The 19,227-nt window shown below is 45.6% G+C and overlaps 1 protein-coding gene across 2 annotated transcripts in view; it reads left to right on the top strand.

The window, feature by feature from the left end:
- The first annotated feature begins 1,970 nt into the window (after positions 1–1,970).
- Positions 1,971–19,227, top strand: part of ZNF711 (zinc finger protein 711) — a 37,536-nt gene continuing 20,279 nt past the window's right edge. Inside the window, exon 1 of one of the 2 annotated variants that reach the window (XM_032765489.2) lies at positions 1,971–2,792. The gene's annotated coding sequence lies outside the window, so the exon portion shown is untranslated. The remainder of the gene's footprint in view (positions 2,793–19,227) is intronic. The other variant, XM_032765488.2, reaches the window with a different exon arrangement.

The following is a 19,227-nucleotide window of genomic DNA, read 5'->3' as shown; positions in this document are numbered from 1 at the left end:
ACATTGTTGGCAGTACCCTTGTTGCTGCTGTTCATTGCAGCTTTATGCTCATTTTGCTTTTGAGGCATCGCTTGAGCTACTTCTTCTCCAGAAGTGAGAATACTGCACAGATGGGATTATTTTAGAAAGAGATAATTAATCATTTTGTAATTGTGCTCCTCTGAAAATATCCTCTTGCAGGACTCTCACTCACATGCCCAAATATCTTCAAAATTTGGAGATTTACCTATTTTTGAGGTGTTTTCTTTTAAACCTCATTTGCTGATCACTTTGAATTGATTTTCCTTCTGGGATCTTTGTCTTCAGCCTAGCTGACTGGAACATTTGTAAGGCAGGGTATGTGATGGTCAGTAGCTCTGCCCCACCACTGCTACCCTCAAGGGTCAAAACAACTTCAGAACTAGAAGAGTTCTCCTAGATCTGCACTAAGAAGCTAAGATCCAGAGTGAGAATCTGACCAGATTCTCATCTTCAGAAAAGGAAAACTCCATAGTAAGCAATGTTCCCATTTATTCTGTAACTATTTTTTAAATTGTAAATTAAATTAAATGGTAGTTTAGTAAAAGATTAAAGAGATATTAAAAACTTACATTTGTTCCAAAATATGTTTTTATAAAGATAAGCTTTCACAAACCTTAAAACCATTACAAATGTTTCCATGATTAAAAACAAAAACCACCTCTTCCCTCCCCTCCCCAATTAAAACAGTTCATTAATAATTCCTTCCTGGGTTGAAAATAAACATTGTACCACAGGGCTGGTTTTGTATACTGATTTTAACTAAATTGGCTTAAGAAACTGATTTAGTTAAGTAGGTGTAGCCCTTTTGCCTTAAATAAAATTAAGCTAAATCATCATACGGCATTTTTAAACAATCACCGTTTTTGAGATAAAGGTACCTCTGACTCTTTTGTTCCCTCTATCCACCACCTTTTTCAGGGCACAGTCCCTCGATTCTCTCCTTCTACGCTGGGGATTTAGGGTGCAACTTCCTCCCACACTTCAGTGTGATCTAACAGACACAGTCACTCCATCTGACTTAGTTCAACATCTGTAGTCCTGTTCTGTCAGTGACAATGACAGGGCTAACCAGTGACTAGACAGCCTTTATTACCCAAGTATTATTTACTCAGAATAAAAGCATTACAGAGGAAACATTTCTTTAAAATGATATAGAACTTACATGCAGGCCTTAGCTTACCAGGCAGTCATCTTATCTTACATGGAGATCCTGATAGATCTTGTGGAAAGGTCCTTTGTGCCTATGTCTCTTGGTCAGTTTCATGTCAGTTCTTACATGAGTGTGAGCTCCCTTCCTATGTCAGGCTGATCACTTTTATACAATTTTCAGTTCTTTGGGCTTCAGATTTCTTCAGTCAGGTTAAATAAATACATGCAATTTCCTCCAGGAGCTAAGACTCCTTCAGACTTGCTGCCTGCTTAGGGATTCACACTGATAATCCCTCCATCCCCTGCTCTCAGTGATTTTAGTTTCTTCTGGAAACACCTGTAGGTCCCTCATGGCCCTAGAATACAAGCCCTAGCGTATAATGATACATATAACATTTTTAAAATTGATACAATAGCCATTGAATATTCCATATTGCAATACAATCTGTTGTATAAACCAAGTTAAAAGTGTCTACACAAAGGGGATTGTTCCAATTAAGTGAATTGGTTTCTAAACCACTTTAGTTAAATCAGTGCAAAAAACTGTATCTAGACTAATCCTAAAGACTTCTCTACACTGGACAGTTTTGCCAGTATAGTTATACAGTTATAAGTGGCTGGGTTTTTTTATTTTGTTTAAACCCCTTCTTAAATGACATTACTGAAAAGAGGAACTCCTATATTGGAATGTGTACATGAACTATGACTACAGTTTGCCCTATGAGTTAAGGATGATTCCCAGCACGCATACACATACTTGCACTTCTAACCCTGATATTCTGTTGTTCCATTTGCTAAAATGATCAGCACAAGGCTACTTAGTGTTGACAAGGAAGTGCCATTACTGGGCGTTAGAGATGACGCTATGGTAAAATTAATAAGGATCAGGGAAGTTCACACAGACTTTGAGCCACTATTTCACGTTGTCTACATTGTCAAGCACACATCAGTGAAGTCACACATGGATTCCCCTTTGTAAGCTTATCAATGCAAACGACAGAGATTTGGAAAATTGAGTTACCCAACAAAAGCTGAGGTGCTACAGCAAGTGCATGCAGCCTCGAGGCCATAAAAACGCAACTTTGATACCCCTAGGTGTGTATGACTCTAGCTTTAATACCATATCCCTGGGGGGGACAGCACAGGTCCACACTATGCACCTACGATCACAAGCCTGCTCTGCATTTGGCCCTTTCGCTCTCGCCCCTCTTCCGGCTTCTCCCATTTATCCTCTCTCCGCTTGACCCATCTCCCCCCGCGCTCCAACTAGCCTTTCTCCCCCTCGGCTTCCAGCCCCCCGCTTTGCTCTCGGGGCACGTTTGAGAGCAAAGTAAGGGCACCGACTTCAGCTGCGGTGCCTGCGCATGCTCACATCTCTGGAGCACGCTCCGGGGCCCAGTGACGTGCGTCAACAGCGGCAGGGCTAGTCGCGAAGCCGGTGGGGGGAGGGGGTGAACGCCGCGCGCGCGCTCGCGCGCCGTTTCCCAGCCCAGCGCCTGTGATTGGTGCAGGCCCCGGACCTGGCGGCCCCGAATGCAAGGCCCCGGCGGCGGCGGAGTCCTGCGGCCCGACCGACCCTCAGCCGGATCCGACCCCGCGGCACGGCGCAGGGACCCGCACAGGTGAGCGGAGGTGCTAGAACTGGGCCGGCGGGGGCTGGGAACAATGGAGGCGGCTAGGCCTCAACGCAGGCCGCGGCCGGGGCCTGCGCGCTTAGCTACCGCCGCCGGGCTTGACCGCCGCCTCCCCGCTGTAGGCATGTGGGCACCGCCCGCCGGCGGCTGTTCCTCAGCTGGGCCGGTGCAGGGCCCGGTTTCCGCAGCCGAGCGGCCTCCGGGCGGCCATAAAATGGCGGAAAACAAGATGGCGGCGACCGGGCGGGACAGGCTTCGCTCGCGCGCGCTCTAGGCTGGGCTCTGTCCCCCCATTCTCCCCGCACCCTGGGCTGGGGGCCGAGTGGCGATGGCTCCGGTCCCGCAGCTGCCTGGGCTCTGAGTCTCGCGGCGCCACAGGGGAAGAGTAGGCCTGGCGGCCCGGGAGTGTGGGGCTCTGCCCGTCCTTCTGCGACGCAAGGGGGAGTGTGCCTGGAGGTGCGGTGCCTGCCGAGCTGCAGCCCTGACTCATCACGAGCGCCTTTGTCTTCCTGGCGCTGCGCTCGCTCCCCTCCCCCACAGGCGCACGGCAGGGGGCGCTGGTACTTTGGTACGGCGCCGCGGATAGTGCGTCCCGCGCCTGCACGCACGGGAGCGGCGGCTCCAGTTCCCATTCTGAATTTCTGCTGTTTGCGCCCAGTGTGCTGGGATCCAGGGGGGAGAGCTGGGCACAGGTCCTCTCTGCGCTGTCCATCTATTATTGCGGCAGTGTGTGCGCCAGCGCTCTGCGCGCGCACACCCGTGTATGGCTCCAGTGCACTCGCAGTTCGTCTCATGTGCTGCCGCCGTTCAGCGCGCGCACTGCTGTCTGGGATGCACTTGTATACACCATCACGCAGTCTTGCCAGTGCGCTGACCACACACTGATGACTTGTGTTTGTGGTGTTCATGAGCAGGCACTGCCAGTGTTTCTCACACACTCCTCTGGCTTTCTGCTGCCTAGGCACATGCCTTGCCAGTGCTTACCATGCACACTCCTTTCTGTTGTTTTCAGGTGTGCTCTTATATGTCCTTCTGTTACTCTCACATTCAGTCTCATCAGTAGTTGTGGATTGTCTCATGAACATGCCTGTCTTTGGTGCATATGCATACAGGCTTCTTGTTTATACTGTGCTCTGTCATGGTCTGAAGTTTTACTATTTCTTTAGTTGTCATATGTATTTAAAATATTCAGGAACTATATGTAGACCTAAAAAATAATTTTTAGTACTTCTTGCCCAGATGGGCAATTTTTTAATTTGGATGGGCAATATAATTTTTTTTTATTATTGTTTTGTTATGGTAAATGAAGGTGAGGGAAAATAGATTTCATACCTAACTGGTAAATTTTCATGACTATTTTGCTGGCTTATATTGCATACAAGACTGTGTTCTAATATACATACTAATTTTTATACTGCACCCTACATTGCTGGGTAGGGTTTATGTTAAGCTATGCATTGTTTGGGGGAGGGATAGCTGAGTGGTTTGAGCATTGGCCTGTTAAACCCAGCATTGTGAGTTCAATCTGTGAGGGGGCTATTTAGCGATCTGGGGATTGGTCCTGCTTTGAGCAAGAGGTTGGACTAGATGACCTCCTGAGGTCCCTTCTAACCCTGATATTCTGTTGTTCTATTTTCTAGTTTAAACTTTCCTTTGCAGGCTTTTTGTCTAGACAAGTTAGTTCTTGTTACATCAACGTTTTTCTTAATATGTTGCCATGTTGTAGATGCCTACAGTACACACAAGGAAAAAAGAAAATGAGTTTAAGAACCACTGCTCTAACACATTCCAAACTTTTGTATTGGTGGCCCCTTTCACACAGCAAGCCTATCACTGCGACCCCCCGCTTATTACAATTAAAAATACAATTTTATATTTAATACTATTATAAATGCTGGAGGCAAAGTGGGGTTTGAGGGTAGAGGCTGACAGCTTGCAACCCCCCACGTAATAACCTTGCAGCCCCCTGAGGGGTCACGACTAAAGCTTCAGTTCTGAAACGGAAGTCGTGGAAGTCACAGTTCCATGACCTCTGTAACTTTTACAGCTGCAGTGGCTGGTGTGGCTGATCCCAGAGCAGCTAGCTCCAGGGCCAGCTGCTCAAGCGCCCCACGGTCAGCCGCACTGGATGCAGCTGAGGTTGTCCCAGGGGGCAGCCACAACAGCCACTCCTTGGGCAGCTGGCCCTGGAAAGCACCCAAGCAGCTGTCCCAGAGGCAGCTGCTCCTTTGGAGGCTGGCCTGGGGGAAGAACCGGAGTGGTGGTCCTGGGCAGCTGTCCCTGGGGAGCACCAAAGCAGCTGTCCCCAGATTTCAGAGCAGGGGTGGCAGGGGCTTGTCAGTCCGTGGCCAATGCAGGGGATAGCAGTCTGCCCCCAGACCCTCACAGCAGTGGTGTCCTGGGGCCCCCCAGAGTGACAGCATCCAGGGCCTCAGGAGCTGCTAAGTTTTAGTCAGGGGTGTGTGTGTATATATATATATATATGTATGTATATATATACACGCACACACATACACACAAGTCATGGACAGGTCACAGGCTGGGAATTTTTGTTTATTGCCTGTGACCTGGAGCCTGGCCTTTAGCACACAGCTGAGCTGGGCTGCAGTGAAGTGCTACGGCAGTTCAGCTGCACCTTTTTAACATTTTTGGTATAGACCAGGGGTAGGCAACCTATGGCATGTGTGCTGAAGGTGGCGTGCAAGCTGATTTTCAGTGGCACTCACACTGCCTGGGTCTTGGCCACGATCCAGGGGGCTCTGCATTTTAATTTAATTTTAAATGAAGCTTCTTAAACATTTTAAAAACCTTATTTACTTTACATACAACAATACACTTCTACCCCAATGTAACGCGACTCGATATAACACGAATTTGGATATAACACGGTAAAGCAGCGCTCTGGGGGAGAAGGAGTGCGCGCACGCACTCCAGAGGATCAAAGCAAGTTTGATATAACGTAAGATTTTTTTGGCTCCCGAGGACAGCATTATATCGGGTTAGAGGTGTAGTTTATTTACATATTATAGACTTATAGAAAGAGACCTTCTAAAAACATTATTACTGGCACACAAAACCTTAAATTAGTGTGAATAAAATGAAGATTCGGCACACCGGTACACCACTTCTGAAAGGTTGCTGACCCCTGGTATAGACCAGGGGCCTGAAACCCGCAGGCCACATTATTTTCTGCAGCCCGCGAGCTCCTCAGAGCCCCTCCACCTCCCCCAGCATTTATCTACAGTGGCTCCAGCCTGACGCGCACCTGGGGCAGGGCAGGCTCCCTGCCTGCCTGCCTGCCTTGCCCCGGCGCTGCTCTGGGAAGCAGAAAGAACATGGGGGAAGAGGAACGTGTGTTGTTGTTGCTTCAGGCATCGCCCCCAGCAGCTCCTCCCATTGGCCACGGTTCCCCGTTCCCAGCCAATGGGAGATGCTGGGGGTGGTGCCTGAAGCAACAGCAACACATGCCCCTGCGCCTCTCTTCCCCCACATTCTTTCTGCTTCCTGGAGCAGCACAGAGGCAGGGCGGGCAGACAGGCAGGTAGGAAGCCTGCCCCGCCCTCCAGTGCGCTCTGGGCCAGAGCCCACCCCCTGAGCCCCTCCTGCAGTCAAACCCCTGCCCTGAGCCCCTGGTTGCACCCTGCACCCCAACCCCTGCCACACCCCTCCTGCACCCCAACCCACTGCCTTGAGCCCCCTGCTGTACCTAGACCCCCTGCTGTACCCTGCACCCTGACCCCCTGCCCTGAGCCCCCTGCTGCACCCCAACCCACTGCTCTGAGTCCCTGTCGCACCCCTCTTGCACCCCAACTCCCTTCACTGAGCCTCTTGTCTCACCCTGCATCTGACTCCCCGCCCTGAGCCCACTGCTGCACCCCGCACCCCTCTAGCACCCCAACCCACTGTCATGATTCCCCTGCTGCACCCCGATCCCCTGCCCTGACCCCGTCACACCGCTCACCCCTCCTGCACCCCGCACCCTAACCCACTGCCCTGAGCCCCTTGCTGCACTACTTCTGCACCCCAATCCCCTGCTCTGACCCCCTGCCACAGCCCTCACCCCTCCTGCACCCCACACCCAACTCCCTGTCTTGAGCCCCCTGCCACACCCCCATCCACTGCCCTGACCTTCTGCTGCATCCCTCACCCCTCCTGCATCCCACACCCCAACTCCCTACCCTGAACCCCACCACACCCTTCCTGCACCCCCTGGGGGCAGGGAGGGGGTGGAGATGGGGTGGGGATTTTGGGGAAGAGGTTGGAATAGGGGCAGGGAAGAGGTGGGGCAGGGACGGCGCCTCATGGAAGGGGTAGGGGCGGGGCCGAGGGCGGCGGGGGGGAGGTGTCATTAATGCGGCCCTCCGGCCAGTGTACTAGTCTTCATGTGGCATTTGAGTTTGAGACCCCCTGATATAGACAGTCTGCTTTGGAAATTGTTCGTTTCAACAGCTGATGGCCAGCCTCCAGTGTAGTTATACCAATGAAAGCCCCAAGAGAAGATAAGGAAAACTAGTTTGCACCAGCTTAAGCTCTTTCACAGTGCAGACTGGTACAAATCACAGCTTGTATACAGTTGTGGTTTACACTAGTGCAGCCACGTTGTTCGCTGGATACACACTGCTGAAACTGTGGCAAAATACCAATGTACTTAAGGCCTGAGTGTTATCAGTTCTCTTTGACTATAGTGGAAATTGAGGAAGCTCAGCATTCTGTTTCATTGGAATCTAAGTGTTAGTCTTCCTAATCTTTCTCAACTGTTAACAGGATTGGAAATTAGTCTGTCTAGCCTGGACTCTCTTCTGATTTGTCTTCATTTCATTAGTTAACTTAGTTCTAGGCAGTATTTGTACTAGTTTCTCTGTGTGTTTGTGTGTGTTTGTTTTTAAGCACCTTCCCTATAATCTAGTCAGATGTAATTTAAGGTGATTGGTGATTTTTTATCTAAAACTTTTCAAAAGGTGGAATGGTGGGATGGAAAAGTGTGGTCAGGAAATTGCCAGGATATTATATTATATTGTCATTGCCATTCCATTGGCAAATGCCAATTGCCATTTATAGTCTAGAATTAAATCTAAGTTATAGCAAGTATATACTGTAGCATCTGTCATAAAAATAGTTTGTATGGCTGGAGCTTACTTTGAGAATAATTTTTTTCAGTCAAAAATTGGAAGATGTAAGATTCCATATCTGTTTCTTTATTTAGAGAATAGCTAAAGGACCTAATCCTGCAGTTACAATATTCAGAATTACCACTGAAGTCAGGAGAAGTTGTAGTGTGAATTGATTTCAGGATTGGATGCTTAAATATTATTATTTTTCCATTGAGACTCTGTGACTTATTATTTTTGATAGGATTGTTGGTGGTGCTAGGAATCTGGGTTGGGGAGTTGTGGAGGCCAGGCCTCCTTATTAATTTTAGGGGCTGTCTCAGTTGTGTTTAATTATAAGGCATCAGGGTGCTGTGTCTGGTCCCCTTGTTTCTCACGTGGGTGTTGCTGAAGAAGCACTCTGACACTTAATATCCAGGATAGACCTAGTGCTGCACTTTAGAAAACTATGCTTTGGCAACAGTGCTCTGTCATTTTCTAGCAAGGCCACTGACTGGCTGCAAGGCAGTGCTGCTAGTGAGGGGAGGCTGGGGACATTGAATCCCCCTACACACACCCCCAAGGCTTTTGCACTTGCTCAGAGTTCAGTGGGAGGAAATGTGTGGCTGGATCACTTTTACTGAATCAGTACAGCTGCTTCCAGAGTGGTCTGAAACATCATTCCAGTTGTGAGCTTGCAGTGCCACTGAAATTTGACCCATCTGCTCCTCTGACTAGATGGAGGGACGGCCTGGCCAAGTTTTTGTCAGTGGTGTTGAGATTGAGCACCTGAGGTCACAGTACCACTCAAATTTGGCCCAGCTGCCCCTCCTGCCCAGATGAAGGGGTGATCAGGCCAAATGGTATTGCACCCTGGTGCACAGGAGTCTGTTTCTATATGGTGGACTACAGGTGAGTCTGCCAACAGCTCAGTTTCTGGTGGCATTGGCTCATGCAGTGTGTGGGTAAGAGAGAGGGCAAATCTGAATTGGCGCCGTTGCTGCAGAGTGTTCTTTCCTGTCATCTGTGATTGGTAGGGGGTGAGCGTGGGAAGGATTGAAGCTGAAGCAAAGGGATTCAACCCCTGATCCCTGAGGTAACTGGTCCAGACAATATTGTTCTCTCTCCCTCCCTTTCTCTCCTCCCCCGCCCCCCCTGCACAGGGAATGGGATGGGAGGCATGGCTTGCAGCCTATGGGATGGAGGGGGATTCCAAAAGGGGTTCAGTGAGTGTGTTCCCTATGAGAAGGTCTCTTTTCACTGAGGTGGTCATTTGGGGAAGCTATGGAAATTCTCCACCATGAACTCTCCTGAGGCCAGGGATGGGTATTGATGGGAAGTATGTTGAGCCTCTTGAATATCTCCCCTTATCTCTGGTCTTGGAAGAGGGGAATGTATGGGGAGACTCCTGGAATATTCCCCCTCACTTCTGGTCAGGGAAGTGGGGGGAGACTTCTAGAAATACCTTCCTTCCTTTTCCTTTCTAGGCAGTGGAGTGTGTAGGAGGGATCCTCTGCAATACACACCTTTTGCAAATACGCACACCTTTTTCTAGGCTGGCGGAAGGTGTGTGATGTGAATACAAAAATAAATAAAAGCAAATAAGGAAGTGTTATACTCCCTTCTCCAAAACACAAAACAGTCCAAAAGCTATAGATGGGAGGGGGCATCAGTTCCAGTGTTAATATTGGCACACAGCTTGCTATTTTGTCAATATTGGCATAGAACTTTACTATTTGTAAATATCAAAAACAAAAACACATTAATTGAAAGTGGAGTTAAACAGGCTGGGGACTAGTGTCCATGCTCATTCCCTTGGCTGTATCCCTCTCTCTGAGCCTTCATCTGTGTCTCTGTCTATTTAGATGGGAAGCTCTTCAGTCAGGGACCTTGTTTTTCCTACATAAAGAAAATTTAGCAAGTTTTGGGCATGATAAAAATATCCCCGTTTGACTTAAGGAGAAACCCACCCCTTTTCTAAATATATTTTGGGGAAAGCCTTTAATCCTGGGGGAGTTGACTGTTGCTTTTGGGAAAATATGGGTAGATTGTAACTTGAGGATAGCTTTTTTTTTTTTTTTTTTTTTTTTTTTTTTTTTTTTTTGGGGTAGCTTCTGCTGAGATTGTAGATGTTTTATGTTCCACAATTTAAATAAAAATGATGACATCCACTCTAATGAGCAAGAAATCCAGGATAGCATCGGACGAAATTCTCAAGGGCTATTATCCTTTGCTACAGGAACTTGAGCCTTTCGTCTAAAAATAGTTCCCATCTTTCATTAAGGTTCCCCTAAAATTTCCCAATAATTCAAGCACTGATTTTAGGCCTATCAAAATATTATGGTGTCCTCTAGACTTTTTGACAGATTCTTTTTCTTTGGCCCTTTCATACTATTTTTGGTTTGGTTAGTTTGCCAGATAGTACGGATTTGTGTAGTTAAAAGAACAGAAAATACATGGTACCATCTGGCACAGGTATCTGGACCTGCTTTGAGCAGCAGAGCTGTCTTACCCAGTTGAAAGGGAGTCTCCTCACATCTGGTCAAATAAGTCTGGGAAATTTTAAGTCCAGAATTGACTTTGGAGATCTGCTAGCCTACATGACTCAGTGCCCAGTTTGGGTTGCATGTAGTTCCCCAGTTTTAACTGGCCTATTGAGCTCAGTGACAAGGGTCTACCACAGTAGACACAGCACTGCTGCCCCTGAATCTTTTTGGGTTTACTTAATCTGACACCAAGGTCCATGGATTCTTCCATGTTAACCCAATTTAGTGCTGAGGTCCTGGCATTGTTGACTCAGGACTGAGTCACTGAATCCCTCCAAGTCAACCTGATTTGGTGCCAAGGTTCCAGCACAGTCAACTCTAGTGAATCAGAAGTGGCTTAATGCCCACTCTAAATTGCGTTACGGTCCCCAAGCTATCACAGTCAATTTTCTTTGATCTGGTACTGTGGTCTCTAGTGAACTGCTTGATGAAGAGGTTCAGTGCCCATTATACCATTAGTCTGAGTCATCTGAGTCCAATACCCAGGTGTCTACACCATTGACTGGTGAACCACTTGCTTGAAGTAGTCCAGTACCAATGTAAGTGATTAATCTGGTTTAATCTTTATCAGCAAAGTCTGGTGCTGAGCATCCAGGACAATTGACTCTGAGCCACTCACTTGAAATGGTTCAGTGCAAAGAATAAGAAGCACAAAGGTCCAATAAATTGATGGTTCATCAAGGATAAGTGGTTCTACAGTGGTTCACAAGTGGCAATAAGATGCTCCGATCAGTGTAAGTCAACGTAGGGCACGATGAAATACATCCTAGAATATTTAAGGAACTGGATGAAGAGATCTCTGAGCCATTAGCGATTGTTTGAGAACTTATGGAGGATAAAGGAGATTCTAGAGGACTGCAAAAGGGCAAATATAGTATCTGCCTATAAAAAGAGGAAGAAGGACAACCCAGGGAATTATAGACCAGTCAGCTTAACTTTGGTACCCGGAAAGATAATGGAGCAAGTAAATCCATCAATTTGTAAACATATAGAAGATAATAAGGTAATAAGTGTCAGTCAGCTTGGATTTATCAAGAACAAATAATGTCAAACTAACTTAATGTCCTTCTTTGGCAGGGTAACAAGCCTTGTGAATGGGGGGAAGCTGTGATGTAACTCAAATTTAGTAAGGCTTTTGATACCTTCTCACATGACCTTCTCATAAACAAACTAGAGAAAAATAGCCTAAATTAAACTACTGTGAGGTGGGTGCAAAACTGGTTGGAAAAGCTGCTCTGGAAAACTCAGAGAGTAGTTATGGTTCACAATCAAACTGGAAGGACGTATCAAGTGTCCTTCAGGGATATGTCCTGGATCCAATTCTGTTTAATATCTTCATAAATAATTTGGATAATGCCATAGAGAGTACACTTATAAAGTTTTCAGATGATACCAAGCTGGGAGTGGGTTGCGTTTTGGAGGACAGGATTAGAATTCAAAATGATCTTGACAAACTAGATAAATGTTCTGAAATAAATATGATGAAATTCAATAAGGACAGGCAAAGTACTACACTTAAGAAGGAAGAATCAATTGCACAAATATAAAATGGGAAATGACTGCCTAGAAACAGAGGTAGTGCTAGCCCATTAGGCATCCTAAACAGGAATATTCCCGCCTCCCTCACCCCGAAACACAACACATAATAAAAAGCGATTAGGGGACCCCCTTGAGCTGCTTAGGGCCCTAAGTAATTGCTTGGTCTGCTTATGCCTAGTGTGGGTTCTGCCTGGGAAGGAGTACTGCAGAAAAAGATCTGGGGTTTATAGTGGTTCACAAACCTAAATATGGGTCAACAAAGTTATACTGTTGCAAATAAAGCAAACATCATTCTGGGATATATTGGCAGAAGTGTTGTAAACAAAACACAAGAAATAATTCTATTATGCTACTGAGCACTGATAAGGCCTCATCTGGAATTCTGTGTCCAGTTCAGGCCAACACACTAGGAAAGCTATGGACAAATTGGAGAAAGTCCAGAAAAGAGCAACAAAAATGATAAAAGGTCTAGAAAACATGATATATGGGAAAAGATTGGCAAAACAGGGTTTGTTTAGTCTGGAGAAGAGAAGACTGAAGGGGGGGAGCATGATGATAGTCTTCAAATATGTAAAAGGTTGTTATAAAGAGGAAGACGGTAAATTGTTCTCCTTGAACACTGAAGACAGGGCAAGAAGTAATGGGCTTAAATTGCAGCAAGGGTGATTTAGGTTGGACATTAGGAAAAACTTCCTAACTGTAATGGTAGTTAAGCGCTGGGACAAATTACCTAGGGAGGTTGTAGAATTGCCGTTATTGGAGGTTTTTAAGAACAGGTAAGACAAACACCAGTTAGGGATGGTCTACATAACACTTAGTCCTGCTTGAGTGCAGGGGACTGGACTAGACGACCTGTCGAGGTCCTTTCCAGTCCTACATTTCTGTTACAGTTTGATGCCAAATATCCAGCACTGTTAACTTACAGTAAGCCACTTGTCAAACTATTCGACATTGTTTGTTTTTTATATTACCTCTTTTTATAGGACAAATTCTAGACCTGTTTCATACATTTTAAAGTAAAATAAAAAATAAAAAAAAATAGAACCTTGTACAAGTTCCTTAGTAGCATAACTGGATGATAACTATCCACACTGTTTGTGGCCTCCATAAGACTAATTACAAAGATACTACTTTTTCTTGACACTTCCTACACCACTTATGTCTCCACTCATACAAGATGCAGAATGGCAAAGTAACAAGTGCCCTTTAAGAATTTCCATCTCATTTTCTTACTATCTACGGTAATATTTCCAAATGTGGACTGTAATGTTCACCTTGTTTTCCAGACTTTGCAAGGTTTGTGGATTCTGTGGGAAATGAAATCTCCCCATCAGGACTCTAGGGTTGAGAGCCATTTGTGTAGCCTGAAAAACTTTAATCAAGGCCAAAGACTTAACTGCCAGAGAAAGTGTCCAAATTTGAGGTTTTGTACAATAGCACAAATGTCTTTGTTAGGTCTTAGTCTGGCCTTGCATGTTAAGCAAGGAAGAAAGTCCCAACTAGGACTGTTTGTTAGAGAACACTCCTTATGTCCAGTGTGATCCTGAAGTAAAACAGGACCCAGTGTCATTGGCAGACTGCCCTATCTTGAACTAGAATGGGAAATTCCTGTGTGTTCCCTTATTTTGTTGGTGCAAGAGATCTCTCTCCGCAGGGCAGTTGGGATGGAGCCAAGATGTTGAGATAGCTGTAACCAGGTCTTTGCAATTTTGTCTTCAAACTACTTTGGTCTCATGCTAGCATTGCTTTCCAGTTTACTAACAAATTTCTTTAATGTTGCTATCTGTTATAACTTGAACATTAAAAACTGCATTTTGAATTTCACCAGGCTGCATGAGTTGTGATTTCAGCTTCTACCCTCACAAGCTCTGTCAGCAGTCTTCATTTGCCTTAAAATAACCTAGTTTATGGATGGGTTGCTCCATGTACCAATAGCTTGATGGCTGCATTCAAAGAAGCTGATTTTTTTTTTTTTTTTTTTTTTTTTTTAGCAATACACTTGGTTGTGCTGTGAATATATTCACAGTGTGAATATATTTGTTTAGCTGCCCTGGGGTTTTCCTCGGGTGCAAGTATCTCTTTTCCTTTGGGGTCAAGTCTTGTCATCATAAAATCTTGGGACCTCTGTTCTGCTGTTTGCAGAGTATCATCTGTTAATAGGGCATTCATCTTAGGCATAGACATCTTAGTGAGGTACAGGCCAAATAACTAATTCTCTATATAAATGGTAGCCCATGTGGAAAATGTGATTTGGTCAGTGTCATACTCCCCACTTTCAATCTCAAGTCATCTCTTTTTCCATTTTATCAGGCCTCTATTATGTTTGTGTTTCCACAAGTCTCTCCTACATGCTTGTTATGACTCATCTGGTCTTCAGTCATTTGGAACTATCAAAAACTAATCCAAAGGTAGCATCCCTGTCTCTTTCATGGAATTTGTAAAGCTGTTGCTTGAAGCAAAAAAAATTGTCCTTTAGGGAGTGAAATTGCACTTCCTTCTAGGTCTCTCTTAACTTTCCATTTAGAACTCCTCCTCGCTTTTGTAGTTTTTACAGTCCTTGTTCATCTAGAACTCCTCAGCCAACTTTCCTAACAGTTGTACTGTTCTAGTCTCTCACAAGTAGTAATGTACTTGGGTCCACTAGAAGAAAAAAAGATAAGTTACTTACTAGTAGCTGTTCTTCAAGTGTGTTGCTGCTACATGTTCACACTCCTCACCCATCTTCTGAACCTCTTTCGAGTCTCCGGTCGAGAATTCTGAAATTAGGGAAAAACTGAAGGGTGGTTTGAGCCCCTTCCCCTTTTATACTATTAAAGTCCTCTGCAAGGGAAGGGGAGAAAAAGGTCTGAGTGGCCTCAACAGGCACTGTTCTCCAAAACATTTAGCAGCTGAACACCAGAAGGGGCCAGTCCCACATGTGGGAATATGCAGGGCAACACTCACAAAGAACAAGGCTATGTCTGGACTGCCACTTTCAGTGCTAAAACTTTAGTCTTTCAGGGGTGTGAAAAAACACCCCCCTAATTGACAAAAGTTTTAGTGCTGAAAAGCACCAATATAGGCAGCACTTGCTCCCGGTGATAAAGTTACCACCCTGATTCAGGGTGGTTATTTTTTATCATCAGGAGAGCTCCCTCCTTGTCATTGGCCCAAGAACAAATTTCAGGAATGACAACGTAGCACTGATTTTTGCAAAGAGATCCTGTCCTCAAAAAGTAAGAGAGACTTCAGTCATAAGATTTCAGATATTCATACCCGCAGATTAACCTGTCTTGAAGTCTGTAAAATGTTCCTAACTTGGACTACATCTGCTCAGTTTCTGCAATATGTTCCAAATGGATGCTAGCCAAATTATTTATTATTTGTATTACTATAGTATCTAGGAGCCCTAGTTATGGATCAGGACCTTGTTGCGCTAGGTGCTGTACAGACAGAACAAAAAGACCATCCCTGCCCCAAGGAGTTTACAGTCTAAATAACGGATGAATACAGACAGACTGAGAGTAGGAGGAGTCAGCACTGATAGGCTGTGGTCTCAACACACTAAAATCATTCTCAAGCTTTTTGTAGATTTCACAGCAAAGGAGATTTGAGAAGGGACTTACAGGTGAATAATGAGGTAGCTTTGTGGATGCTAATGGTGAACATCTTTCAAGTAGATGGAAGCAATGGAGAAAGCACAAGGGGGTTGGTTGAAAATGTAATAAAGGGAAATGGAGGCTGGCATCATGGGTAGATTAGAAGTGGGTATTGATAGTGAATGAGAGAGAGAGCGTGGGGATTGATCCTGAAGGGCCTTGGAAGTGAATACAAGCAGCTTATGGTTATTGCTTTTTGTCCTGCCCTGACTAAAAATCCACTGTACAAAGTGGATAAGTGAAATACCTCCGAGTTGCATCAATGGCATCAGGGGCTTGTAGTAGCCATCATCTTTTTGAACTTAAATAATTAAATTTGTTTTCCAAATAAAGTCCAAATTTAAGATTGGGTAATATTTTTTTGAGATCCAAAAGTCCTGAACCCTAGCAGGTGCCTCCCATGAGGCTGAAGCCCCGAGTCCTAGCAGGCGGTTCCCACAAGGCTGCAGGCATGGCCTGGCTCTTAAGCTTCTGAAGATTATTGTAGCAGCTTAGAGGGTCAGTAAGTTTGGCCACTCCTGCAATATAGCTACATGAAACAATTTGAGAGCCTTTTAGAGCCAAAAAACAATCCTTCAAAATTTGGAAATCTGACCCTAGTGAAACCAATAGACAGGAACATAAACTACAGCAGGCAGTAGATGGGAAAGTAGAATGGCTGAAGTGGATTTCAAAGAACAGACAGTTAAAGGTGTAAGAACAAAGAGATTCTTTAAGTACATTGGAGGCAGAAAGCCTGCAAAAAAATTGATGGGTCTGCTGTATCACCAGGAGACCTAATGTGGGAGGCAGATTCTCTGATCTGCCTACAGAAGAGTTCTTACACTTTCCTCTGAAGCATCTGAACCCCGGGCCACTGTCACAGAAGATGTCTGTTACTTAGATATATTATTGTAGCACCTAGGAGCTGTAGTCATGGATCAGAATCCCATTGTGCTAGGTGATGCATAAAGATGGGCCTTTCGCCAGTAGTGTGTAATCTAACTATAACAGACAGACAGGAGAGTACAAGAAAATGATGAGACAGAATTGGTCATCATGATAGGTATTGGTATTAGCAGACTAGTGACCTAACCATTGTCCAATTTTTTTTGTATGCATCTAGTTGTCAGCAGAAGCTCTAAGCAGCTAAAACAGCTCTTAATCCTCCCTTTAATCACCACCACTCAACCCCCAGGTTATGGGCAAGAGTACTTTCAATTAGGACCTCTCTTTAGGTACTCACCTCCAGGCTGTGTCTAAGTTTGCATATTCTTTCTGCATAACTTCTTTAGGATACAGTTTTTCCTGTTTATCCACAGCTAAAATTTTTGTCCAGATTCTCCTCATCTCCTCTTTCAATTATTGTGACATCATCTTCTCTGACCTTGGCATATGTAGTCTTGCCCCACTGATATCCGTTCAGAATGTTGTTTTAAAGATCATTTTTCTAGTCTGTCACTTTGACCATGTCACCCTCTCTTTGCATCACTTCACTTGTTCCCTCTTTTTTGTATCAAACTTGTCTTCGTTTTCATGGTCTTTTATGACCTATCCTCACCCTACTTATCTTTCATTCAGTATCAAAATGTTGACTTCCACCTCTGACAAGCCCATGATGTCAGCCTCCATATCTAACTTGTTTAATTTTCAGACATCTTTGTGCTTTCTCCAGTGCTGCTCCTCACGGTTGGGAGAAGCACTCTATAAACATCTGCAAAACTAAGTGATTTTTCTCCTTTATAATTCTCCTTAAAACTCCTTTTGACATGAAGCCTACTAAAAACTTCATAATAGGTTGGCTGTTGGTGTGCTGAGACCATTGCCTGTCATGCTGACTATGAAAGGGCACACCCGCACACTGACAGAGAGGGGACTAAGGAGCTCCTCTGGGCCTGTTCAGTGGCAGTGAAGCACAGCTGCAAAGCTTGTTCTATCTCGGAGTGGGAGCTTAAAAGGGAAAACCTTCCACAGGAAGTCTCCCTCTCCCCCTCCCCACCCCAACTGTCCAGACAGGCCTGCTGAGGAGACAGCAACAAGGCTCGCTGCTCCCAAAGCTGCATGAACCAGCCTCCAAGCAGCAGGCCCTAGAGGAGGGGCTGGAGGTGGACGCTGTGTAGGCTAAACCTCATTAATAAAGAGGCAACTAGTGGCATAGCCAGTGCTGCATCATGCTTGAGTCTGCCAAACGTGACTGAGAATCCTGCAAGATAGTCCACTGTCATCTTTGACAGAAATGTGACCAGCAGAGACTACATCTACTATAAAAGGTCTGACCCAGGAAGACTGCCTGAGTTCCAGATCACCCTTGCTTTTTTTTAAATTTGCCACAGGCTCCCTTCCCCTATAAGGGAGGAAAGAAGGGAGAGGACTTTTCTTGTTTGCTTGCTTGCTTGCTTGCTTGCTTGTTTGCTCCAAGACTCCCTTGGGTGTCTGCCAGGATTAGGGGGGACGCGGCAGGAGAAGAAACAGTACAAGGAACTGAAGCAGGAGCTTGAGGGAACTCTGACCCCCCCACGCTGACCTATATTGTGTTGTTGTTGCCTTGTGCTCCCCCATCTGCTTGTATCCATCTGTTGTCCCTTGTCTTATACTAAGGCCTTGGCTAGACTTGCACGTTATACCGCAGTAAAGCTGCCTAGAGTGCACTAGCTCACTCCCTGTCCACACTGGCAAGGCATGTAGAGAGCTCTGACTCCCTGGCTAGAGCACTTCTGGTACTCCACCTCCCTGAGAGGGATAACGTCTGATGCACATCTGATGCGTATTGGGTGAGATGCTGCAGCTCCAGTGTAAATGAGAAATTACTTAATGCTTTGGTTGACCTCTGGAAACGTCCCATAATCCCCTTAACTGAAGTGGCCTCTCTTGTCTTTGTTGTGAACTCAGGAGGAATGCAGAAGTGCCCTTTCAGCATGCTGGCTGCTTATCTGGTCCGAGGAAAAAAAACCAAACAGCTACTGTTTGCTTTGAGTGCATGAGAGAGAGGCGGGGGAGGGAGTGGGATCTGAACTTACAAGACAGCATGCTGACACACTCTCAGCTCCCCAAAACCCCGCTTTCTCTCCCCCCACAACGCACACCCTGTCACACCCACCCCACCCCCATTTGAAAAGCACGTTGCAGCCACTTGAATGCTGGGATAGCTACCTATAGTGCACCTCTCCCAGTGCAGCTGCAAATGTGGGCATGCCAGTGCACTTTCAGCTCTCAGTGTGGACAGACTGCAGTGCTTTCCCTAGTTCGCTCTCCGAAGGCTGGTTGAACTCAAAGCACTCTACATCTGCAAGTGTAGCCAATACCCTTATTCCCTGCCCCTATGAACTTTCAGTCTGTCTCTTTGTTCTGTTTTGTATGGCTCCTGGCACAATGGGATCCTAGTTCACAACTAGGGCTAGACACTATTGCAATTCAAATAAAAATGCCTGTTCAGCTACTATTCATGTTATAACTTACTGTCTTCCCTGCAACAGCTAAATAGTTAGCTCTAGTTGGTACACTAGAGTTACTCCATTGGAGCTAGCAAGCTGGAGTGAGAGTGACCACACTGCAAAACAACACTATGCAGAGTGATTTGATTAGCAGCACAGAATGATTGAATTAGCACAGTAGTTGGATTAGCCATTGAGCTGTT

The sequence above is a fragment of the Chelonoidis abingdonii genome, chromosome 8 (genome assembly GCF_003597395.2).
Source record: "Chelonoidis abingdonii isolate Lonesome George chromosome 8, CheloAbing_2.0, whole genome shotgun sequence".
Taxonomy (NCBI): Eukaryota; Metazoa; Chordata; order Testudines; family Testudinidae; genus Chelonoidis; species Chelonoidis abingdonii.
The sequence above is the reverse complement of the archived record's forward strand: the minus strand, read 5'-3'. Positions and strand labels throughout refer to the sequence as shown.